This window comes from Pristiophorus japonicus, unplaced genomic scaffold, assembly GCF_044704955.1.
Source record: "Pristiophorus japonicus isolate sPriJap1 unplaced genomic scaffold, sPriJap1.hap1 HAP1_SCAFFOLD_70, whole genome shotgun sequence".
Taxonomy (NCBI): domain Eukaryota; kingdom Metazoa; phylum Chordata; class Chondrichthyes; family Pristiophoridae; genus Pristiophorus; species Pristiophorus japonicus.
This window is the reverse complement of record NW_027254613.1, coordinates 21381-46767: the sequence shown is the minus strand read 5'-3', so window position 1 is coordinate 46767 and position 25387 is coordinate 21381. Positions and strand designations below refer to the sequence as shown.

At 42.4% G+C, this 25387-nt stretch overlaps 7 non-coding genes across 7 annotated transcripts; all 7 read left to right on the top strand.

The window, feature by feature from the left end:
* Positions 1-2069: 2069 nt before the first annotated feature.
* On the top strand, positions 2070-2157 carry trnap-agg (transfer RNA proline (anticodon AGG)). Its single transcript is given in 2 exon segments — positions 2070-2105; positions 2122-2157. It is a non-coding gene; the product is annotated as a tRNA-Pro (tRNA).
* A 2995-nt stretch (positions 2158-5152) lies between these two features.
* trnap-agg (transfer RNA proline (anticodon AGG)) lies at positions 5153-5240 on the top strand. Its single transcript is given in 2 exon segments — positions 5153-5188; positions 5205-5240. It is a non-coding gene; the product is annotated as a tRNA-Pro (tRNA).
* Positions 5241-8266: 3026 nt separating this feature from the next.
* trnap-agg (transfer RNA proline (anticodon AGG)) lies at positions 8267-8354 on the top strand. The gene is given in 2 exon segments: positions 8267-8302; positions 8319-8354. It is a non-coding gene; the product is annotated as a tRNA-Pro (tRNA).
* A 6123-nt stretch (positions 8355-14477) lies between these two features.
* On the top strand, positions 14478-14566 carry trnap-agg (transfer RNA proline (anticodon AGG)). The gene is given in 2 exon segments: positions 14478-14513; positions 14530-14566. It is a non-coding gene; the product is annotated as a tRNA-Pro (tRNA).
* A 3026-nt stretch (positions 14567-17592) lies between these two features.
* trnap-agg (transfer RNA proline (anticodon AGG)) lies at positions 17593-17680 on the top strand. The gene is given in 2 exon segments: positions 17593-17628; positions 17645-17680. It is a non-coding gene; the product is annotated as a tRNA-Pro (tRNA).
* Positions 17681-20709: 3029 nt separating this feature from the next.
* Positions 20710-20797, top strand: trnap-agg (transfer RNA proline (anticodon AGG)). The gene is given in 2 exon segments: positions 20710-20745; positions 20762-20797. It is a non-coding gene; the product is annotated as a tRNA-Pro (tRNA).
* A 3020-nt stretch (positions 20798-23817) lies between these two features.
* On the top strand, positions 23818-23905 carry trnap-agg (transfer RNA proline (anticodon AGG)). Its single transcript is given in 2 exon segments — positions 23818-23853; positions 23870-23905. It is a non-coding gene; the product is annotated as a tRNA-Pro (tRNA).
* Positions 23906-25387: the final 1482 nt, after the last annotated feature.

The following is a 25387-nucleotide window of genomic DNA, read 5'->3' as shown; positions in this document are numbered from 1 at the left end:
TCATTATGTATCTGTTTAAAAGGAATGTGCTGCCTGTCCCGGATTTTAAATTACAAATTTCAAAAACTGCCTTTGGAGGTTGCAGGAATTTTAGTTTGTTGGTTTGTTTGTGTAGCGAGGGAGTGTGTGCAAACGTGCTGCGCGATCTTACTGTGCATTCCATGTCAAGGGAGAAAAAATGCATTACATGCAACTTGAAGCCACACTGATTTGATTGAACACGCATTCGAGGACTGCCTAACAGGAGAAGAATCTGCTGTGGGATTTTGCTGTTCCACATCTGAAAGAAGGCAAATTATATAAGTTAGAAACATAGCGAATTTAGCGAGAGCTTGCGGTTGGGCTGTGTGACATGATGAGCTCCTTCCCCCTTATTTTCAAACACAAATCAAATCAAGACAAGACAAGACATGACTGACTGACTGACTTTGTTTATACAGATATATATATAAATATTAATGTATACGCATATTTACAAACAATCCGTTCTTTTTAACTTTCACAATAAATGTGCCATTTCTGTTCTGCCAGCACTGGGCTCTATAACATTTGAGCTCTTTCACAGCACATGCAGCTGCTGTCAGATCCAGCAGAAAGGCACTCGCGACTTTAAAAGGTCGCCTTTGTTCCCCACATCTTCGCTCGTGGCTTGTCTTACACCATGGGCTTACTTGTTTGTGTATTTACTTACTGCACGCCCTGATTTCCAGTGGATTTCAAGCAGTCGCACAGCCTTCGTTCAATCAAAAACATATAGATTAGGGAAATAATTATTTCTTTATTGAAATCAAACTAAATTCAATTTTTTGCAATAAAACTGTAAATTTATTCATTTTCTTATTGTGATATATATATATATGTTTTAAATTGTCTTTTTGTCTGGGTTGATTTTACTTCCCTCCGTCCTTCCTGCCTGTCAATCACCTGTGGCTTCAAAAACCGTCCCAGCCACTCGTGGTCCTGAGATCCGCGCTCACTCACGCACAGCACAATTGCCTTCAGGAATGATAGAAATCCCACTTTAATCTTTTGAAAGGGAAGTGCTGTCCGTGAAGGCCCATTCTACAGCTGTGTAAGATGGATGTGCTTCCTGTCCTGGATCATTCGGTGTCTGTTCAAACGGGATGGTTGTCAGTTCCGGTTCATCAACTGCCCCTTTAAGACGTATTTTCTCATAATCGAGATCATCCTGTATATTTTAAAAGGAGTGTGATTTCAGTTGCGATAACCGATTGTTAAACTGTTGTGTATCAAGCTACATTGACGTTGCCTGTGTCCGTGCACATCCATATCGCAGCGTAACGGTTCATTACTCAAAATATGCCCATCTTTTCATAAATCCACTCCTTGAAAGATCCCTTGTCCCAAATTTGCTCTCAGTATAAAAAAAAACAACAAATTTCATGCCAGCAGCAGCAGCCGCGTGGCCTAATGGATAAGTCGTCTGACTTCGATTGTGACTGTGATGTTATCAAAAGATTGTAGGTTCGAGTCCTGCCGCGGTCAGCTAACTTGCCGCGTGAAATTTTACATTCTTTATTTTGATTCTGCCTCAAAACCAACCATCTCGTGCAGTCACTCACCGAAAGTAAAGGAAGGCTGTTTGCTTTAAAAAACTCATGGCACATTTTCATCACTGTCGATCTGGTTGCACGGGCAAAACAAGCGGTGAAGTAGACTTTCGTGCACATTATTTCTGTTTGAATGGAAAAAGTAGGGGATGGATGTCTGACGTTGCAGTAAATAGGAGATAAGGTGACTGAAAAGTTCAGGCAATGGACTGCTGATCCAGTATGCCCTCAACTTCGTCGTTATTGTGTTAAACCGTTTCCACTCGTTTTTTTTGGGCAATCACATTTAACCTCATTGCAAATTCACCTTTTACTGACAAGGATGCAGCTCATTGGTGAAGTAATGTCTCAAAGAATAATCTATTCATCAAAGGGAAAACATTAGCTGGACAATGGAGAGGGGGCTCATGAGATAGGTCTCTGAGAGTCAGCACAGGCACGATGGGCCGAATAGCAAACGAACGTCAGAATCTGAGAGCTAGATCCCTTACTGTCGGCGGCTCGTTGGTCTAGGGGTATGATTCTCGCTTAGGGGTTTTAATAATTGAAATGCGAGAGGTCCCGGGTTCAAATCCCGGACGAGCCCTGACAACTTTTAGTCAAAAAAACACATCTCAGCCTGTCGACATGTTTCAAATTAAAACGTTTGATTGCGCGCCTTTGTTCACACAGCGTTCAAAAATCCTGGAGATTCCCAGGAGCAAAGTGAATCTCACCGAACTGAGTAAAGTTCATGTATCTCAGATGCACTCGGCTCTGTGTCTCATTGGACAACCTAAACCCGTGTTTGATTCTGGCCAATACTTGATCAGTCCATCTTCCTTTCTGCACGCATGAGCTCACCTCCATTGGGATATGGATACATTCAGCGTCAATCTCAACTTCAACGTGAAACAGAATCTGCCCTGAATATGAGTGCGTCCTGTTTCTCTAGCGCTGAAAAGATGGGAGAAGCTGGCTTTGGATTTAGTCCCTTGGCTGCCGAATTTAAACCGTACAGGAAATCAATCCGGGGTGGGCAAGCTGCCTTGTCTGATTAAAAGGCATTCAGACCCTACATTCCAGGCATGTTATAGTGTTCTGGCCTCAACATTCGGTTCGACGTATCGGATCATAAGCACCGCTCCCATTGTCTGATAATGGTTCTGCAATTCCCACTAACACCTCCTGTGGTCCATCCTTTGTTACTGTATTGCCCGCTTACCACCCACTTTGCCTTTACGCATTGTGCCATTTATTATTCAATCACTCCTACGCTCCACTGTATCACAGACATTCCCTTTTGTCCTTCCTCGCTGCCTATTTTTTTCCAGGCGCTATTTTCGTGGAAAAAATCTGTAAACTTTACATTTTTCTTAAAATATCGGAATGATCATCTGACTGAACGTGAGCCCGGGTTCTTCATCCACAGAATGTTCACGACCAGCTGAGTTTTACAGAATTATTTGTTTTTGTTCACTGTGTTTCTGTATCGCTTTTAAGGTGATGTCCTGTCTGTCCGAGGTCATTCTCTGTCTCTCCAAAATGGTTGCTATCAGTATCGGATCATTATGTATCTGTTTAAAAGGAATGTGCTGCCTGTCCCGGATTTTAAATTACAAATTTCAAAAACTGCCTTTGGAGGTTGCAGGAATTTTAGTTTGTTGGTGTGTTTGTGTAGCGAGGGAGTGTGTGCAAACGTGCTGCGCGATCTTACTGTGCATTTCATGTCATGGGAGAAAAAATGCATTGCATGCAACTTGAAGCCACACTGATTTGATTGAACACGCATTCGAGGACTGCCTAACAGGAGAAGAATCTGCTGTGGGATTTTGCTGTTCCACATCTGAAAGAAGGCAAATTATATAAGTTAGAAACATAGCGATTTTAGCGAGAGCTTGCGGTTGGGCTGTGTGACATGATGAGCTCCTTCCCCCTTATTTTCAAACACAAAACAAATCAAGACAAGACAAGACATGACTGACTGACTGACTTTGTTTATATAAATATATGTATTAATATTTATATATGCGTATATTAACATACATTCCATACTTTTTAACTTTCAAAATAAATGTGCCTTTTCTGTTCTGCCGGCACTGGGCTCTATTGCATTTGAGCTCTTTCACAGCACACGCAGCTGCTGTCAGATCCAGCAGAAAGGCACTCGCGACTTTAAAAGGTCGCCTTTGTTCCCCACATCTTCGCTCGTGGCTTGTCTTACACCATGGGCTTACTTGTTTGTGTATTTACTTACTGCACGCCCTGATTTCCAGTGGATTTCAAGCAGTCGCACAGCCTTCGTTCAATCAAAAACATATAGTTTAGGGAAATAATTATTTCTTTATTGAAATCAAACTAAATTCAATTTTTTGCAATAAAACTGTAAATTTATTCATTTTCTTATTGTGATATATATATATATGTTTTAAATTGTCTTTTTGTCTGGGTTGATTTTACTTCCCTCCGTCCTTCCTGCCTGTCAATCACCTGTGGCTTCAAAAACCGTCCCAGCCACTCGTGGTCCTGAGATCCGCGCTCACTCACGCACAGCACAATTGCCTTCAGGAATGATAGAAATCCCACTTTAATCTTTTGAAAGGGAAGTGCTGTCCGTGAAGGCCCATTCTACAGCTGTGTAAGATGGATGTGCTTCCTGTCCTGGATCATTCGGTGTCTGTTCAAACGGGATGGTTGTCAGTTCCGGTTCATCAACTGCCCCTTTAAGACGTATTTTCTCATAATCGAGATCATCCTGTATATTTTAAAAGGAGTGTGATTTCAGTTGCGATAACCGATTGTTAAACTGTTGTGTATCAAGCTACATTGACGTTGCCTGTGTCCGTGCACATCCATATCGCAGCGTAACGGTTCATTACTCAAAATATGCCCATCTTTTCATAAATCCACTCCTTGAAAGATCCCTTGTCCCAAATTTGCTCTCAGTATAAAAAAAAACAACAAATTTCATGCCAGCAGCAGCAGCCGCGTGGCCTAATGGATAAGTCGTCTGACTTCGATTGTGACTGTGATGTTATCAAAAGATTGTAGGTTCGAGTCCTGCCGCGGTCAGCTAACTTGCCGCGTGAAATTTTACATTCTTTATTTTGATTCTGCCTCAAAACCAACCATCTCGTGCAGTCACTCACCGAAAGTAAAGGAAGGCTGTTTGCTTTAAAAAACTCATGGCACATTTTCATCACTGTCGATCTGGTTGCACGGGCAAAACAAGCGGTGAAGTAGACTTTCGTGCACATTATTTCTGTTTGAATGGAAAAAGTAGGGGATGGATGTCTGACGTTGCAGTAAATAGGAGATAAGGTGACTGAGAAGTTCAGGCAATGGACTGCTGATCCAGTCTGCCCTCAACTTCGTCGTTATTGTGTTAAACCGTTTCAACTCGGTTTTTTTCCGTAATCACATTTAACCTCATTGCCAAATTCACCTTTTACTGACAAGAATGCAGCTCTTTGGTGAAGTAATGTCTCAAAGAATAATCTATTCATCAAAGGGAAAACATTAGCAGGACTATGGAGAGGGGGACGATGGGCCGAATAGCAAACGAAGGTCAGAATCTGAGAGCTAGATCCCTTACTCTCGGCGGCTCGTTGGTCTAGGGGTATGATTCTCGCTTAGGGGTTTTAATAATTGAAATGCGAGAGGTCCCGGGTTCAAATCCCGGACGAGCCCTGACAACTTTTAGTCAAAAAAAACACTTCTCAGCCGGTCGACATGTTTCAAATTAAAACGTTTCATTACGCGCCGTTGTTCACACAGCGTCCAAAAATCCTGGAGATTCCCAGGAGCAAAGTGAAACTCACCGAACTGAGTAAAGTTCATGCATCTCAGATGTGCTCGGCTCAGTGTCTCATTGGACAACCTAAACCCGTGTTTGATTCTGGCCAATTCTTGATCAGTCCATCTTCCGTTCTGCACGCATGAGCTCACCTCCATTGGGATATGGATACATTCAGCGTCAATCTCAACTTCAACGTGAAACAGACTCTGCCCTGAATATGAGTGCGTCCTGTTTCTCCAGCGCTGAAAAGATGGGAGAAGCTGGCTTTGGATTTAGTCCCTTGGCTGCCGAATTTAAACCGTACAGGAAATCAATCCGGGGTGGGCAAGCTGCCTGGTCTGATTAAAAGGCGTTCAGACCCGACATTCCAGGCATGTTATTGTGTTCTGGCCTCAACATTCGATTCAACGTCTCGGATCATAAGCCGCGCTCATTGTCTGCTAATGGTTCTGCTGTTCCCACTAACACCTGCTCTGGTCCATCCTTTGTTATTTTATTGCCCGCTTACCACCCACTTTGCCTTTTCGCATTGTGCCATTTATTATTCAATCACTCCTACGCTCCACTGTATCACAGACATTCTCTTTTGTCCTTCCTCGCTGCCTATTTTTTTCCAGGCGCTATTTTCGTGGAAGAAATCTGTAAACTTTACATTTTTCTTAAAATATCGGAATGATCATCTGACTGAACGTGAGCCCAGGTTCTTCATCCGCAGAATGTTCACGATCAGCTGAGTTTTACAGAATTCTTTGTTTTTGTTCTCTGCGTTTCTGTATCGCTTTCAAGGTGATGTCCTGTCTGTCCGAGGTCATACTCTGTCTCTCCAAAATGGTTGCTATCAGTATCGGATCATTATGTCGCTGTTTAAAAGGAATGTGCTGCCTGTCCCGGATTTTAAATTTCAAATTTCAAAAACTGCCTTTGGAGGTTGCAGGAATTTTAGTTTGTTGGTGTGTTTGGGTAGCGAGGGAGTGTGTGCAAACGTGCTGCGCTATCTTACTGTGCATTTCATGCCATGGGAGAAAAAATGCATTACATGCAACTTGAAGCCACACTGATTTGATTGAACACGCATTCGAGGACTGCCTGACAGGAGAAGAATCTGCTGTGGGATTTTGCTGTTCCACATCTGAAAGAAGGCAAATTATATAAGTTAGAAACATAGCGATTTGATCGAGAGCTTGCGGATGGGCTTTGTGACATGGTGAGCTCCTTCCGCCTTATTTTCAAACACAAATCAAATCAAGACAAGACAAGACATGACTGACTGACTGACTTTGTTTATATAAATATATGTATAAATATTTATATATGCGTATATTAACATACATTCTATACTTTTTAACTTTCAAAATAAATGTGCCTTTTCTGTTCTGCCGGCACTGGGCTCTATTGCATTTGAGCTCTTTCACAGCACACGCAGCTGCTGTCAGATCCAGCAGAAAGGCACTCGCGACTTTAAAATATCGCCTTTGTTCCCCACATCTTCGCTCGTGGCTTGTCTTACACAATGGGCTTACTTGTTTGTGTATTTACTGACTGCACGCCCTGATTTCCAGTGGATTTCAAGCAGTCGCACAGCCTTCGTTCAATCAAAAACATATAGATTAAGAAATAATTATTTATTTATTGAAATCAAACTAAATTCAATTTTTTGCAATAAAACTTAAATTTATTTATTTTCTTACTGTGATAAATATATATATGTTTTAAATTGTCTTTTTGTCTGGGTTGGTTTTACTTCCCTCCCTCCTTCCTGCCTGTCAATCACCTGTGGCTTCAAAAACCGTGCCAGCCCCTCGTGGTCCTGAGATCCGAGCTCACTCACGCACAGCACAATTGCCTTCAGGAATGATAGAAATCCCACTTTAATCTTTTGAAAGGCAAGTGCTGTCCGTGAAGGCCCATTCTACAGCTGTGTAAGATGGATGTGCTTCCTGACCTGGATCATTCGGTGTCTGTTCAAACGGGATGGTTGTCAGTTCCGGTTCATCAACTGCCCCTTTAAGACGTATTTTGTCATAATCGGGATCATCCTGTATAATTTAAAAGGAGTGTGATTTCAGGTACGATAACCGATTGTTAAACTGTTGTGTATCAAGCTACATTGACGTTGCCTGTGTCCGTGCACAATCATATCGCAGCGCAACGGTCCATTACTCAAAATATGCCCGTATTTTCATAAATCCACTCCTTGAAAGATCCCTTGTCCCAAATTTGCTCTCAGTATAAAAAAACAACAAATTTCATGCCAGCAGCAGCAGCCGCGTGGCCTGATGGATAAGTCGTCTGACTTCGATTGTAACTGTGATGTTATCAAAAGATTGCAGGTTCGAGTCCTGCCACGGTCAGCTAACTTGCTGCGTGAAATTTTAAATTCTTTATTTTGATTCTGCCTCTAAACCAACCATCTCGTGCAGTCACTCACCGAAAGTAAAGGAAGGCTGTTTGCTTCAAAAAGTTCATGGCACATTTTCATCACTGTCGATCTGGTTGCACGGGCAAAACAAGCGGTGAAGTAGACTTTCGTGCACATTATTTCTGTTTGAATGGAAAAAGTAGGGGATGGATGTCTGACGTTGCAGTAAATAGGAGATAAGGTGACTGAGAAGTTCAGGCAATACACTGCTAATCGAGTATGCCCTCAACTACGTCGTTATTGTGTTAAACCATTTCCACTCGTTTTTTTTCGGTAATCACATTTAACCTCATTGCCAAATTCACCTTTTACTGACAAGGATGCAGCTCGTTGGTGAAGTAATGTCTCAAAGAATAATCTATTCATCAAAGGGAAAACATTAGCAGGACTATGGAGAGGGTTGACTCATGAGATCGGTCTCTGAGAGTCAGCACAGGCACGATGGGCCGAATAGCAAACGAACGTCAGAATCTGAGAGCTACATCCCTTACTTTCGGCGGCTCGTTGGTCTAGGGGTATGATTCTCGCTTAGGGGTTCTAATAATTGAAATGCGAGAGGTCCCGGGTTCAAATCCCGGACGAGCCCTGACAACTTTTAGTCAAAAAAACACTTCTCAGCCGGTCGACATGTTTCAAATTAAAACGTTTGATTGCGCGCCGTTGTTCACACAGCGTCCAAAAATCCTGGAGATTCCCAGGAGCAAAGTGAAACTCACCGAACTGAGTAAAGTTCATGCATCTCAGATGTACTCGGCTCAGTGTCTCATTGGACAACCTAAACCCGTGTTTGATTCTGGCCAATTCTTGATCAGTCCATCTTCCGTTCTGCACGCATGAGCTCACCTCCATTGGGATATGGATACATTCAGCGTCAATCTCAACTTCAACGTGAAACAGACTCTGCCCTGAATATGAGTGCGTCCTGTTTCTCTAGCGCTGAAAAGATGGGAGAAGCTGGCTTTGGATTTCGTCCCTTGGCTGCCGAATTTAAATCGTACAGGAAATCAATCCGGGGTGGGCAAGCTGCCTGGTCTGATTAAAAGGCGTTCAGACCCGACATTCCAGGCATGTTATAGTACTCTGGCCTCAACATTCGATTCAAGGTCTCGGATCATAAGCCGCGCTCATTGTCTGCTAATGGTTCTGCTGTTCCCATTAACACCTCCTCTGGTCCATCCTTTGTTATTTTATTGCCCGCTTACCACCCACTTTGCCTTTACGCATTGTGCCATTTATTACTCAATCACTCCTACGCTCCACTGTATCACAGACATTCCCTTTTGTCCTTCCTCGCTGCCTATTTTTTTCCAGGCGCTATTTTCGTGGAAAAAATCTGTAAACTTTACATTTTTCTTAAAATATCGGAATGATCATCTGACTGAACGTGAGCCCGGGTTCTTCATCCACAGAATGTTCACGACCAGCTGAGTTTTACAGAATTATTTGTTTTTGTTCACTGTGTTTCTGTATCGCTTTTAAGGTGATGTCCTGTCTGTCCGAGGTCATTCTCTGTCTCTCCAAAATGGTTGCTATCAGTATCGGATCATTATGTATCTGTTTAAAAGGAATGTGCTGCCTGTCCCGGATTTTAAATTACAAATTTCAAAAACTGCCTTTGGAGGTTGCAGGAATTTTAGTTTGTTGGTTTGTTTGTGTAGCGAGGGAGTGTGTGCAAACGTGCTGCGCGATCTTACTGTGCATTCCATGTCAAGGGAGAAAAAATGCATTACATGCAACTTGAAGCCACACTGATTTGATTGAACACGCATTCGAGGACTGCCTAACAGGAGAAGAATCTGCTGTGGGATTTTGCTGTTCCACATCTGAAAGAAGGCAAATTATATAAGTTAGAAACATAGCGAATTTAGCGAGAGCTTGCGGTTGGGCTGTGTGACATGATGAGCTCCTTCCCCCTTATTTTCAAACACAAATCAAATCAAGACAAGACAAGACATGACTGACTGACTGACTTTGTTTATACAGATATATATATAAATATTAATGTATACGCATATTTACAAACAATCCGTTCTTTTTAACTTTCACAATAAATGTGCCATTTCTGTTCTGCCAGCACTGGGCTCTATAACATTTGAGCTCTTTCACAGCACATGCAGCTGCTGTCAGATCCAGCAGAAAGGCACTCGCGACTTTAAAAGATCGCCTTTGTTCCCCATATCTTCCCTCGTGGCTTGTCTTACACCATGTGCTTACTGTGTTTGGGTATTTACTAACTGCACGCTCTGATTTCCAGTGGATTTCATGCAGTCGCACAGCCTTCGTTCAATCAAAAATATATAGATTAAGTAATAATGATTTTTTTATTTAAATCAAACCAAATAAAATTTTTTGCAATAAAACTGTAAATGTATTTATTTTCTTATTGTGATCAATATATATATGTTTTAAATTGTCTTTTTTTCTGGGTTCGTTTTACTTCCCTCCCTCCTTCCTGCCTGTCAATCACCTGTGGCTTCAAAAACCGTCCCAGCCCCTCGTGGTCCTGAGATCCGCGCTCACTCGCGCACAGCACAATTGCCTTCAGGAATGATAGAAATCCCACTTTAATCTTTTGAAAGGGACGTGCTGTCCGTGAAGGCCCATTCTACAGCTGTGTAAGATGGATGTGCTTCCTGTCCTGGATCATTCGGTGTCTGTTCAAACGGGATGGTTGTCAGTTCCGGTTCATCAACTGCCCCTTGAAGACGTATTTTCTCATAATCGGGATCATCCTGCATATTTTAAAAGGAGTTTGACTTCAGTTGCGATAACCGATTGTTAAACTGTTGTGTATCAAGCTACATTGACGTTGCCTGTGTCCGTGCACATCCATATCGCAGCGCATCGGTTCATTACTCAAAATATGCCCATATTTTAATAAAAATCCACTCCTTGAAAGATCCCTTGTCCCAAATTTGCTCTCAGTATAAGAAAACAACAAATTTCATGCCAGCAGCAGCAGCCGCGTGGCTTAATGGATAAATCGTCTGACTTCGATTGTAACTGTGATGTTATCAGAAGATTGCAGGTTCGAGTCCTGCCGCGGTCAGTTAACTTGCCGCGTGAAATTTTATATTCTTTATTTTGATTCTGCCTCAAAACCAACCATCTCGTGCAGTCACTCACCAAAAGTAAAGGAAGGCTGTTTGCTTTAAAAAGCTCATGGCACATTTTCATCACTGTCGATCTGGTTGCACGGGCAAAACAAGCGGTGAAGTAGACTTTCGTGCACATTATTTCTGTTTGAATGGAAAAAGTAGGGGATGGATGTCTGACGTTGCAGTAAATAGGAGATAAGGTCACTGAAAAGTTCAGGCAATGGACTGCTGATCCAGTATGCCCTCAACTTCGTCGTTATTGTGTTAAACCGTTTCCACTCGTTTTTTTTGGGCAATCACATTTAACCTCATTGCAAATTCACCTTTTACTGACAAGGATGCAGCTCATTGGTGAAGTAATGTCTCAAAGAATAATCTATTCATCAAAGGGAAAACATTAGCTGGACAATGGAGAGGGGGACTCATGAGATAGGTCTCTGAGAGTCAGCACAGGCACGAACGTCAGAATCTGAGAGCTAGATCCCTTACTGTCGGCGGCTCGTTGGTCTAGGGGTATGATTCTCGCTTAGGGGTTTTAATAATTGAAATGCGAGAGGTCCCGGTTTCAAATCCCGGACGAGCCCTGACAACTTTTAGTCAAAAAAACACTTCTCAGCCGGTCGACATGTTTCAAATTAAAACGTTTGATTGCTCGCCTTTGTTCACACAGCGTTCAAAAATCCTGGAGATTCCCAGGAGCAAAGTGAATCTCACCGAACTGAGTAAAGTTCATGTATCTCAGATGCACTCGGCTCTGTGTCTCATTGGACAACCTAAACCCGTGTTTGATTCTGGCCAATACTTGAGCAGTCCATCTTCCTTGCTGCACGCATGAGCTCACCTCCATTGGGATATGGATACATTCAGCGTCAATCTCAACTTCAAAGTGAAACAGACTCTGCCCTGAATATGAGTGCGTCCTGTTTCTCTCGCGCTGAAAAGATGGGAGAAGCTGGCTTTGGATTTAGCCCCTTGGCTGCCGAATGTAAACCGTACAGGAAATCAATCCGGGGTGGGCAAGCTGCCTTGTCTGATTAAAAGGCATTCAGACCCTACATTCCAGGCATGTTATAGTGTTCTGGCCTCAACATTCGGTTCGACGTATCGGATCATAAGCACCGCTCCCATTGTCTGATAATGGTTCTGCAATTCCCACTAACACCTCCTGTGGTCCATCCTTTGTTACTGTATTGCCCGCTTACCACCCACTTTGCCTTTACGCATTGTGCCATTTATTACTCAATCACTCCTACGCTCCACTGTATCACAGACATTCCCTTTTGTCCTTCCTCGCTGCCTATTTTTTTCCAGGCGCTATTTTCGTGGAAAAAATCTGTAAACTTTACATTTTTCTTAAAATATCGGAATGATCATCTGACTGAACGTGAGCCCGGGTTCTTCATCCACAGAATGTTCACGACCAGCTGAGTTTTACAGAATTATTTGTTTTTGTTCACTGTGTTTCTGTATCGCTTTTAAGGTGATGTCCTGTCTGTCCGAGGTCATTCTCTGTCTCTCCAAAATGGTTGCTATCAGTATCGGATCATTATGTATCTGTTTAAAAGGAATGTGCTGCCTGTCCCGGATTTTAAATTACAAATTTCAAAAACTGCCTTTGGAGGTTGCAGGAATTTTAGTTTGTTGGTGTGTTTGTGTAGCGAGGGAGTGTGTGCAAACGTGCTGCGCGATCTTACTGTGCATTTCATGTCATGGGAGAAAAAATGCATTACATGCAACTTGAAGCCACACTGATTTGATTGAACACGCATTCGAGGACTGCCTAACAGGAGAAGAATCTGCTGTGGGATTTTGCTGTTCCACATCTGAAAGAAGGCAATTTATATAAGTTAGAAACATAGCGATTTTAGCGAGAGCTTGCGGTTGGGCTATGTGACATGATGAGCTCCTTCCCCCTTATTTTCAAACACAAATCAAATCAAGACAAGACAAGACATGACTGACTGACTGACTTTGTTTATACAGATATATATATAAATATTAATGTATACGCATATTTACAAACAATCCGTTCTTTTTAACTTTCACAATAAATGTGCCTTTTCTGTTCTGCCAGCACTGGGCTCTATTACATTTGAGCTCTTTCACAGCACATGCAGCTGCTGTCAGATCCAGCAGAAAGGCACTCGCGACTTTAAAAGATCGCCTTTGTTCCCCATATCTTCCCTCGTGGCTTGTCTTACACCATGGGCTTACTGTGTTTGGGTATTTACTGACTGCACGCTCTGATTTCCAGTGGATTTCATGCAGTCGCACAGCCTTCGTTCAATCAAAAATATATAGATTAAGTAATAATGATTTATTTATTTAAATCAAACCAAATTAAATTTTTTGCAATAAAACTGTAAATGTATTTAATTTCTTATTGTGATCAATATACATATGTTTTAAATTGTCTTTTTTTCTGGGTTCGTTTTACTTCCCTCCCTCCTTCCTGCCTGTCAATCACCTGTGGCTTCAAAAACCGTCCCAGCCCCTCGTGGTCCTGAGATCCGCGCTCACTCACGCACAGCACAATTGCCTTCAGGAATGATAGAAATCCCACTTTAATCTTTTGAAAGGGACGTGCTGTCCGTGAAGGCCCATTCTACAGCTGTGTAAGATGGATGTGCTTCCTGTCCTGGATCATTCGGTGTCTGTTCAAACGGGATGGTTGTCAGTTCCGGTTCATCAACTGCCCCTTGAAGACGTATTTTCTCATAATCGGGATCATCCTGCATATTTTAAAAGGAGTTTGACTTCAGTTGCGATAACCGATTGTTAAACTGTTGTGTATCAAGCTACATTGACGTTGCCTGTGTCCGTGCACATCCATATCGCAGCGCATCGGTTCATTACTCAAAATATGCCCATATTTTCATAAATCCACTCCTTGAAAGATCCCTTGTCCCAAATTTGCTCTCAGTATAAGAAAACAACAAATTTCATGCCAGCAGCAGCAGCCGCGTGGCCTAATGGATAAATCGTCTGACTTCGATTGTAACTGTGATGTTATCAGAAGATTGCAGGTTCGAGTCCTGCCGCGGTCAGTTAACTTGCTGCGTGAAATTTTATATTCTTTATTTTGATTCTGCCTCAAAACCAACCATCTCGTGCAGTCACTCACCAAAAGTAAAGGAAGGCTGTTTGCTTTAAAAAGCTCATGGCACATTTTCATCACTGTCGATCTGGTTGCACGGGCAAAACAAGCGGTGAAGTAGACTTTCGTGCACATTATTTCTGTTTGAATGGAAAAAGTAGGGGATGGATGTCTGACGTTGCAGTAAATAGGAGATAAGGTGACTGAAAAGTTCAGGCAATGGACTGCTGATCCAGTATGCCCTCAACTTCGTCGTTATTGTGTTAAACCGTTTCCACTCGTTTTTTTTGGGAAATCACATTTAACCTCATTGCAAATTCACCTTTTACTGACAAGGATGCAGCTCATTGGTGAAGTAATGTCTCAAAGAATAATCTATTCATCAAAGGGAAAACATTAGCTGGACAATGGAGAGGGGGACTCATGAGATAGGTCTCTGAGAGACAACACAGGCACGATGGGCCGAATAGCAAACGAACGTCAGAATCTGAGAGCTAGATCCCTTACTGTCGGCGGCTCGTTGGTCTAGGGGTATGATTCTCGCTTAGGGGTTTTAATAATTGAAATGCGAGAGGTCCCGGGTTCAAATCCCGGACGAGACCTGACAACTTTTAGTCAAAAAAACACTTCTCAGCCGGTCGACATGTTTCAAATTAAAACGTTTGATTGCGCGCCTTTGTTCACACAGCGTTCAAAAATCCTGGAGATTCCCAGGAGCAAAGTGAATCTCACCGAACTGAGTAAAGTTCATGTATCTCAGATGCACTCGGCTCTGTGTCTCATTGGACAACCTAAACCCGTGTTTGATTCTGGCCAATACTTGATCAGTATATCTTCCTTTCTGCACGCATGAGCTCACCTCCATTGGGATATGGATACATTCAGCGTCAATCTCAACTTCAACGTGAAACAGACTCTGCCCTGAATATGAGTGCGTCCTGTTTCTCTAGCGCTGAAAAGATGGGAGAAGCTGGCTTTGGATTTAGCCCCTTGGCTGCCGAATTTAAACCGTACAGGAAATCAATCCGGGGTGTGCAAGCTGCCTTGTCTGATTAAAAGGCATTCAGACCCTACATTCCAGGCATGTTATAGTGTTCTGGCCTCAACATTCGGTTCGACGTATCGGATCATAAGCACAGCTCCCATTGTCTGATAATGGTTCTGCAATTCCCACTAACACCTCCTGTGGTCCATCCTTTGTTACTGTATTGCCCGCTTACCACCCACTTTGCCTTTACGCATTGTGCCATTTATTATTCAATCACTCCTACGCTCCACTGTATCACAGACATTCCCTTTTGTCCTTCCTCGCTGCCTATTTTTTTCCAGGCGCTATTTTCGTGGAAGAAATCTGTAAACTTTACATTTTTCTTAAAATATCGGAATGATCATCTGACTGAACGTGAGCCCGGGTTCTTCATCCACAGAATGTTCACGACCAGCTGAGTTTTACAGAATTCTTTGTTTTTGTTCACTGTGTTTCTGTATCGCTTTTAAGGTGATGTCCTGTCTGTCCGAGGTCATTCTCTGTCTCTCCAAAATGGTTGCTATCAGTATCGGATCATTATGTATCTGTTTAAAAGGAATGTGCTGTCTGTCCCGGATTTTAAATTACAAATTTCAAAAACTGCCTTTGGAGGTTGCAGGAATTTTAGTTTGTTGGTGTGTTTGTGTAGCGAGGGAGCGTGTGCAAACGTGCTGCGCGATCTTACTGTGCATTTCATGTCATGGGAGAAAAAATGCATTACATGCAACTTGAAGCCACACTGATTTGATTGAACACGCATTCGAGGACTGCCTAACAGGAGAAGAATCTGCTGTGGGATTTTGCTGTTCCACATCTGAAAGAAGGCAAATTATATAAGTTAGAAACATAGCGATTTTAGCGAGAGCTTGCGGTTGGGCTGTGTGACATGATGAGCTCCTTCCCCCTTATTTTCAAACACAAATCAAATCAAGACAAGACAAGACATGACTGACTGACTGACTTTGTTTATACAGATATATATATAAATATTAATGTATACGCATATTTACAAACAATCCGTTCTTTTTAACTTTCACAATAAATGTGCCATTTCTGTTCTGCAAGCACTGGGCTCTATTACATTTGAGCTCTTTCACAGCACATGCAGCTGCTGTCAGATCCAGCAGAAAGGCACTCGCGACTTTAAAAGATCGCCTTTGTTCCCCATATCTTCCCTCGTGGCTTGTCTTACACCATGGGGTTACTGTGTTTGGGTATTTACTGACTGCACGCTCTGATTTCCAATGGATTTCATGCAGTCGCACAGCCTTCGTTCAATCAAAAATATATAGATTAAGTAATAATGATTTATTTATTTAAATCAAACCAAATTAAATTTTTTGCAATAAAACTGTAAATGTATTTATTTTCTTATTGTGATCAATATATATATGTTTTAAATTGTCTTTTTTTCTGGGTTCGTTTTAGTTCCCTCCCTCCTTCCTGCCTGTCAATCACCTGTGGCTTCAAAAACCGTCCCAGCCCCTCGTGGTCCTGAGATCCACGCTCACTCACGCACAGCACAATTGCCTTCAGGAATGATAGAAATCCCACTTTAATCTTTTGAAAGGGACGTGCTGTCCGTGAAGGCCCATTCTACAGCTGTGTGAGATGGATGTGCTTCCTGTCCTGGATCATTCGGTGTCTGTTCAAACGGGATGGTTGTCAGTTCCGGTTCATCAACTGCCCCTTGAAGACGTATTTTCTCATAATCGGGATCATCCTGCATATTTTAAAAGGAGTTTGACTTCAGTTGCGATAACCGATTGTTAAACTGTTGTGTATCAAGCTACATTGACGTTGCCTGTGTCCGTGCACATCCATATCGCAGCGCATCGGTTCATTACTCAAAATATGCCCATCTTTTCATAAATCCATTCCTTGAAAGATCCCTTGTCCCAAATTTGCTCTCAGTATAAGAAAACAACAAATTTCATGCCAGCAGCAGCAACCGCGTGGCCTAATTGATAAATCGTCTGACTTCGATTGTAACTGTGATGTTATCAGAAGATTGCAGGTTCGAGTCCTGCCGCGGTCAGCTAACTTGCCGCGTGAAATTATATATTCTTTATTTTGATTCTGCCTCAAAACAAACCATCTCGTGCAGTCACTCACCAAAAGTAAAGGAAGGCTGTTTGCTTTAAAAAGCTCATGGCACATTTTCATCACTGTCGATCTGGTTGCACGGGCAAAACAAGCGGTGAAGTAGACTTTCGTGCACATTATTTCTGTTTGAATGGAAAAAGTAGGGGATGGATGTCTGACGTTGCAGTAAATAGGAGATAAGGTGACTGAAAAGTTCAGGCAATGGACTGCTGATCCAGTATGCCCTCAACTTCGTCGTTATTGTGTTAAACCGTTTCCACTCGTTTTTTTTGGGCAATCACATTTCACCTCATTGCAAATTCACCATTTACTGACAAGGATGCAGCTCATTGGTGAAGTAATGTCTCAAAGAATAATCTATTCAGAAAAGGGAAAACATTAGTTGGACAATGGAGAGGGGGACTCATGAGATAGGTCTCTGAGAGTCAGCACAGGCACGATGGGCCGAACAGCAAACGAACGTCAGAATCTGAGAGCTAGATCCCTTACTGTCGGCGGCTCGTTGGTCTAGGGGTATGATTCTCGCTTAGGGGTTTTAATAATTGAAATGCGAGAGGTCCCGGGTTCAAATCCCGGACGAGCCCTGACAACTTTTAGTCAAAAAAACACTTCTCAGCCGGTCGACATGTTTCAAATTAAAACGTTTGATTGCGCGTCTTTGTTCACACAGCGTCCAAAAATCCTGGAGATTCCCAGGAGCAAAGTGAATCTCACCGAACTGAGTAAAGTTCATGTATCTCAGATGCACTCGGCTCTGTGTCTCATTGGACAACCTAAACCCGTGTTTGATTCTGGCCAATACTTGATCAGTCCATCTTCCTTTCTGCACGCATGAGCTCACCTCCATTGGGATATGGATACATTCAGCGTCAATCTCAACTTCAACGTGAAACAGACTCTGCCCTGAAGATGAGTGCGTCCTGTTTCTCTAGCGCTGAAAAGATGGGAGAAGCTGGCTTTGGATTTAGTCCCTTGGCTGCCGAATTTAAACCGTGCAGGAAATCAATCCGGGGTGGGCAAGCTGCCTTGTCTGATTAAAAGGCATTCAGACCCTACATTCCAGGCATGTTATAGTGTTCTGGCCTCAACATTCGGTTCGACGTATCGGATCATAAGCACCACTCCCATTGTCTGATAATGGTTCTGCAATTCCCACTAACACCTCCTGTGGTCCATCCTTTGTTACTGTATTGCCCGCTTACTACCCACTTTGCCTTTACGCATTGTGCCATTTATTATTCAATCACTCCTACGCTCCACTGTATCACAGACATTCCCTTTTGTCCTTCCTCGCTGCCTATTTTTTTCCAGGCGCTATTTTCGTGGAAAAAATCTGTAAACTTTACATTTTTCTTAAAATATCGGAATGATCATCTGACTGAACGTGAGCCCGGATTCTTCATCCACAGAATGTTCACGACCAGCTGAGTTTTACAGAATTCTTTGTTTTTGTTCACTGTGTTTCTGTATCGCTTTTAAGGTGATGTCATGTCTGTCCGAGGTCATTCTCTGTCTCTCCAAAATGGTTGCTATCAGTATCGGATCATTATGTATCTGTTTAAAAGGAATGTGCTGCCTGTCCCGGATTTTAAATTACAAATTTCAAAAACTGCCTTTGGAGGTTGCAGGAATTTTAGTTTGTTGGTGTGTTTGTGTAGCGAGGGAGTGTGTGCAAACGTGCTGCACGATCTTACTGTGCATTTCATGTCATGGGAGAAAAAATGCATTACATGCAACTTGAAGCCACACTGATTTGATTGAACACGCATTCGAGGACTGCCTAACAGGAGAAGAATCTGCTGTGGGATTTTGCTGTTCCACATCTGAAAGAAGGCAAATTGTATAAGTTAGAAACATAGCGATTTTAGCGAGAGCTTGCGGTTGGGCTGTGTGACATGATGAGCTCCTTCCCCCTTATTTTCAAACACAAAACAAATCAAGACAAGACAAGACATGACTGACTGACTGACTTTGTTTATGTAAATATATGTATTAATATTTATATATGCGTATATTAACATACATTCCATACTTTTTAACTTTCAAAATAAATGTGCCTTTTCTGTTCTGCCGGCACTGGGCTCTATTGCATTTGAGCTCTTTCACAGCACACGCAGCTGCTGTCAGATCAAGCAGAAAGGCACTCGCGACTTTAAAAGATCGCCTTTGTTCCCCACATCTTCGCTCGTGGCTTGTCTTACACCATGGGCTTACTTGTTTGTGTATTTACTTACTGCACGCCCTGATTTCCAGTGGATTTCAAGCAGTCGCACAGCCTTCGTTCAATCAAAAACATATAGATTAGGGAAATAATTATTTCTTTATTGAAATCAAACTAAATTCAATTTTTTGCAATAAAACTGTAAATTTATTTATTTTCTTATTGTGATAAATATATATATGTTTTAAATTGTCTTTTTGTCTGGGTTGATTTTACTTCCCTCCGTCCTTCCTGCCTGTCAATCACCTGTGGCTTCAAAAACCGTCCCAGCCACTCGTGGTCCTGAGATCCGCGCTCACTCAAGCACAGCACAATTGCCTTCAGGAATGATAGAAATCCCACTTTAATCTTTTGAAAGGGAAGTGCTGTCCGTGAAGGCCCATTCTACAGCTGTGTAAGATGGATGTGCTTCCTGTCCTGGATCATTCGGTGTCTGTTCAAACGGGATGGTTGTCAGTTCCGGTTCATCAACTGCCCCTTTAAGACGTATTTTCTCATAATCGAGATCATCCTGTATATTTTAAAAGGAGTGTGATTTCAGTTGCGATAACCGATTGTTAAACTGTTGTGTATCAAGCTACATTGACGTTGCCTGTGTCCGTGCACATCCATATCGCAGCGTAACGGTTCATTACTCAAAATATGCCCATCTTTTCATAAATCCACTCCTTGAAAGATCCCTTGTCCCAAATTTGCTCTCAGTATAAAAAAAACAACAAATTTCATGCCAGCAGCAGCAGCCGCGTGGCCTAATGGATAAGTCGTCTGACTTCGATTGTGACTGTGATGTTATCAAAAGATTGCAGGTTCGAGTCCTGCCGCGGTCAGCTAACTTGCCGCGTGAAATTTTACATTCTTTATTTTTATTCTGCCTCAAAACCAACCATCTCGTGCAGTCACTCACCGAAAGTAAAGGAAGGCTGTTTGCTTTAAAAAACTCATGGCACATTTTCATCACTGTCGATCTGGTTGCAAGGGCAAAACAAGCGGTGAAGTAGACTTTCGTGCACATTATTTCTGTTTGAATGGAAAAAGTAGGGGATGGATGTCTGACGTTGCAGTAAATAGGAGATAAGGTGACTGAGAAGTTCAGGCAATGGACTGCTGATCCAGTCTGCCCTCAACTTCGTCGTTATTGTGTTAAACCGTTTCCACTCGGTTTTTTTCCGTAATCACATTTAACCTCATTGCCAAATTCACCTTTTACTGACAAGAATGCAGCTCGTTGGTGAAGTAATGTCTCAAAGAATAATCTATTCATCAAATGGAAAACATTAGCAGGACGACGGAGAGGGGGACTCATGAGATAGGTCTCTGAGAGTCAGCACAGGCACGATGGGCCGAATAGCAAACGAAGGTCAGAATCTGAGAGCTAGATCCTTTACTGTCGGCGGCTCGTTGGTCTAGGGGTATGATTCTCGCTTAGGGGTTTTAATAATTGAAATGCGAGAGGGCCCGGGTTCAAATCCCGGACGAGCCCTGACAACTTTTAGTCAAAAAAACACTTCTCAGCCGGTCGACATGTTTCAAATTAAAACGTTTGATTGCGCGCCGTTGTTCACACAGCGTCCAAAAATCCTGGAGATTCCCAGGAGCAAAGTGAAACTCACCGAACTGAGTAACGTTCATGCATCTCAGATGTACTCGGCTCAGTGTCTCATTGGACAACCTAAACCCGTGTTTGATTCTGGCCAATTCTTGATCAGTCCATCTTCCGTTCTGCACTCATGAGCTCACCTCCATTGCGATATGGATACATTCACCGTCAATCTCAACTTCAAAGTGAAACAGACTCTGCCCTTAATATGAGTGCGTCCTGTTTCTCCAGCGCTGAAAAGATGGGAGAAGCTGGCTTTGGATTTATTCCCTTGGCTGTCGAATTTAAACCGTACAGGAAATCAATCCGGGGTGGGCAAGCTGCCTGGTCTGATTAAAAGGCGTTCAGACCCTACATTCCAGGCATGTTATTGTGTTCTGGCCTCAACATTCGATTCAACGTCTCGGATCATAAGCCGCGCTCATTGTCTGCTAATGGTTCTGCTGTTCGCACTAACACCTGCTCTGGTCCATCCTTTGTTATTTTATTGCCCGCTTACCACCCACTTTGCCTTTTCGCATTGTGCCATTTATTATTCAATCACTCCTACGCTCCACTGTATCACAGACATTCCCTTTTGTCCTTCCTCGCTGCCTATTTTTTTCCAGGCGCTATTTTCGTGGAAAAAATCTGTAAACTTTACATTTTTCTTAAAATATCGGAATGATCATCTGACTGAACGTGAGCCCGGGTTCTTCATCCACAGAATGTTCACGACCAGCTGAGTTTTACAGAATTCTTTGTTTTTGTTCACTGTGTTTCTGTATCCCTTTTAAGGTGATGTCCTGTCTGTCCGAGGTCATTCTCTGTCTCTCCAAAACGGTTGCTATCAATATCGGATCATTATGTATCTGATTAAAAGCAATGTGCTGTCTGTCCCGGATTTTAAATTACAAATTTCAAAAACTGCCTTTGGAGGTTGCAGGAATTTTAGTTTGTTGGTGTGTTTGTGTAGCGAGGGAGTGTGTGCAAACGTGCTGCGCGATCTTACTGTGCATTTCATGTCATGGGAGAAAAAATGCATTACATGCAACTTGAAGCCACACTGATTTGATTGAACACACATTCGAGGACTGCCTGACAGGAGAAGAATCTGCTGTGGGATTTTGCTGTTCCACATCTGGAAGAAGGCAAATTATATAAGTTAGAAACATAGCGATTTTAGCGAGAGCTTGCGGTTGGGCTGTGTGAAATGATGAGCTCCTACCCCCTTATTTTCAAACACAAATCAAATCAAGACAAGACAAGACATGACTGACTGACTGACTTTGTATATACAGATATATGTATAAATATTTATATATGCGTATATTAACACACATTCCATACTTTTTAACTTTCAAAATAAATGTGCCTTTTCTGTTCTGCCGGCACTGGGCTCTATTGCATTTGAGCTCTTTCACAGCACACGCAGCTGCTGTCAGATCCAGCAGAAAGGCACTCGCGACTTTAAAAGATCGCCTTTGTTCCCCACATCTTCGCTCGTGGCTTGTCTTACACCATGGGCTTACTTGTTTGTGTATTTACAGACTGCACGCCCTGATTTCCAGTGGATCTGAAGCAGTCGCACAGCCTTCGTTCAATCAAAAACATATAGATTAAGAAATAATTATTTATTTATTGAAATCAAACTAAATTCAATTTTTTGCAATAAAACTGTAAATTTATTTATTTTCTTATTGTGATAAATATATATATGTTTTAAATTGTCTTTTTGTCTGGGTTGATTTTACTTCCCTCCGTCCTTCCTGCCTGTCAATCACCTGTGGCTTCAAAAACCGTCCCAGCCACTCGTGGTCCTGAGATCCGCGCTCACTCACGCACAGCACAATTGCCTTCAGGAATGATAGAAATCCCACTTTAATCTTTTGAAAGGGAAGTGCTGTTCGTGAAGGCCCATTCTACAGCTGTGTAAGATGGATGTGCTTCCTTTCCTGGATCATTCGGTGTCTGTTCAAACGGGATGGTTGTCAGTTCCGGTTCATCAACTGCCCCTTTAAGACGTATTTTCTCATAATCGGGATCATCCTGTATATTTTAAAAGGAGTGTGATTTCAGTTGCGATTACCGATTGTTAAACTGTTGTGTATCAAGCTACATTGAGGTTGCCTGTGTCCGTGCACATCCATATCGCAGAGTAACGGATCATTACTCAAAATATGCCCATATTTTCATAAATCCACTCCTTGAAAGATCCCTTGTCCCAAATTTGCTCTCAGTATAAAAAAAACAACAAATTTCATGCCAGCAGCAGCAGCCGCGTGGCCTAATGGATTAGTCGTCTGACTTCGATTGTAACTGTGATGTTATCAAAAGATTGCAGGTTCTGCCGCGGTCCGCTAACTTGCCGCGTGAAATTTTACATTCTTTATTTTGATTCTGCCTCAAAACCAACCATCTCGTGCAGTCACTCACCGAAAGTAAAGGAAGGCTGTTTGCTTTAAAAAGCTCTTGGCACATTTTCATCACTGTCGATCTGGTTGCACGGGCAAAACAAGCGGTGAAGTAGACTTTCGTGCACATTATTTCTGTTTGAATGGAAAAAGTAGGGGATGGATGACTGACGTTGCAGTAAATATGAGATAAGGTGACTGAGAAGTTCAGGCAATGGACTGCTGATCCAGTCTGCCCTCAACTTCGTCGTTATTGTGTTAAACCGTTTCCACTCGGTTTTTTTCCGTAATCACATTTAACCTCATTGCCAAATTCACCTTTTACTGACAAGAATGCAGCTCGTTGGTGAAGTAATGTCTCAAAGAATAATCTATTCATCAAAGGGAAAACATTAGCAGGATTATGGAGAGGGGGACTCATGAGATAGGTCTCTGAGAGTCAGCACAGGCACGATGGGCCGAATAGCAAACGAAGGTCAGAATCTGAGAGCTAGATCACTTACTGTCGGCGGCCCGTTGGTCTAGGGGTATGATTCTCGCTTAGGGGTTTTAATAATTGAAATGCGAGAGGTCCCGGGTTCAAATCCCGGACGAGCCCTGACAACTTTTAGACAAAAAAACACTTTTCAGCCGATCGACATGTGAGAAAACTGACATGTTTCAAATTAAAACGTTTGATTGCGCTCCGTTGTTCACACAGCGTCCAAAAATCCTGGAGATTCCCAGGAGCAAAGTGAAACTCACCGAACTGAGTAAAGTTCATGTATCTCAGATGTAATCGGCTCTGTGTCTCATTGGACAAACTAAACCCGTGTTTGATTCTGGCCAATACTTGATCAGTCCATCTTCTTTTCTGCACGCATGAGCTCACCTCCATTGGGATATGGATACATTCAGCGTCAATCTCAACTTCAACGTGCAACAGACTCTGCCCTGAATATGAGTGCGTCCTGTTTCTCTAGCGCTGAAAAGATGGGAGAAGCTAGCTTTGGATTTAGTCCCTTGGCTGCCGAATTTAAACCGTACAGGAAATGAATCCGGGGTGGGGAAGCTGCCTGGTCTGATTAAAAGGCGTTCAGACCCTACATTCCAGGCATGTTATAGTGTTCTGGCCTCAACATTCGGTTCGACGTTTCGGATCATAAGCACCGCTCCCATTGTCTGCTCATGGTTCTGCAGTTCCCACTAACAACTCCTCTGGTCCATCCTTTGTTACTGTATTGCCCGCTTACCACCCACTTTGCCTTTTCGCATTGTGCCATTTATTATTCAATCACTCCTACGCTCCACTGTATCACAGACATTCCCTTTTGTCCTTCCTCGCTGCCTATTTTTTTCCAGGCGCTATTTTCGTGGAAAAAATCTGTAAACTTTACTTTTTTTCTTAAAATATCGGAATGATCATCTGACTGAACGTGAGCCCAGGTTCTTCATCCACAGAATGTTCACGATCAGCTGAGTTTTACAGAATTCTTTGTTTTTGTTCTCTGCGTTTCTGTATCGCTTTCAAGGTGTTGTCCTGTCTGTCCGAGGTCATACTCTGTCTCTCCAAAATGGTTGCTATCAGTATCGGATCATTATGTCGCTGTTTAAAAGAAATGTGCTGCCTGTCCCGGATTTTAAATTTCAAATTTCAAAAACTGCCTTTGGAGGTTGCAGGAATTTTAGTTTGTTGGTGTGTTTGGGTAGCGAGGGAGTGTGTGCAAACGTGCTGCGCTATCTTACTGTGCATTTCATGTCATGGGAGAAAAAATGCATTACATGCAACTTGAAGCCACACTGATTTGATTGAACACGCATTCGAGGACTGCCTGACAGGAGAAGAATCTGCTGTGGGATTTTGCTGTTCCACATCTGAAAGAAGGCAAATTATATAAGTTAGAAACATAGCGATTTGATCGAGAGCTTGCGGATGGGCTTTGTGACATGGTGAGCTCCTTCCGCCTTATTTTCAAACACAAATCAAATCAAGACAAGACAAGACATGACTGACTGACTGACTTTGTTTATATAAATATATGTATAAATATTTATATATGCGTATATTAACATACATTCCATACTTTTTAACTTTAAAAAT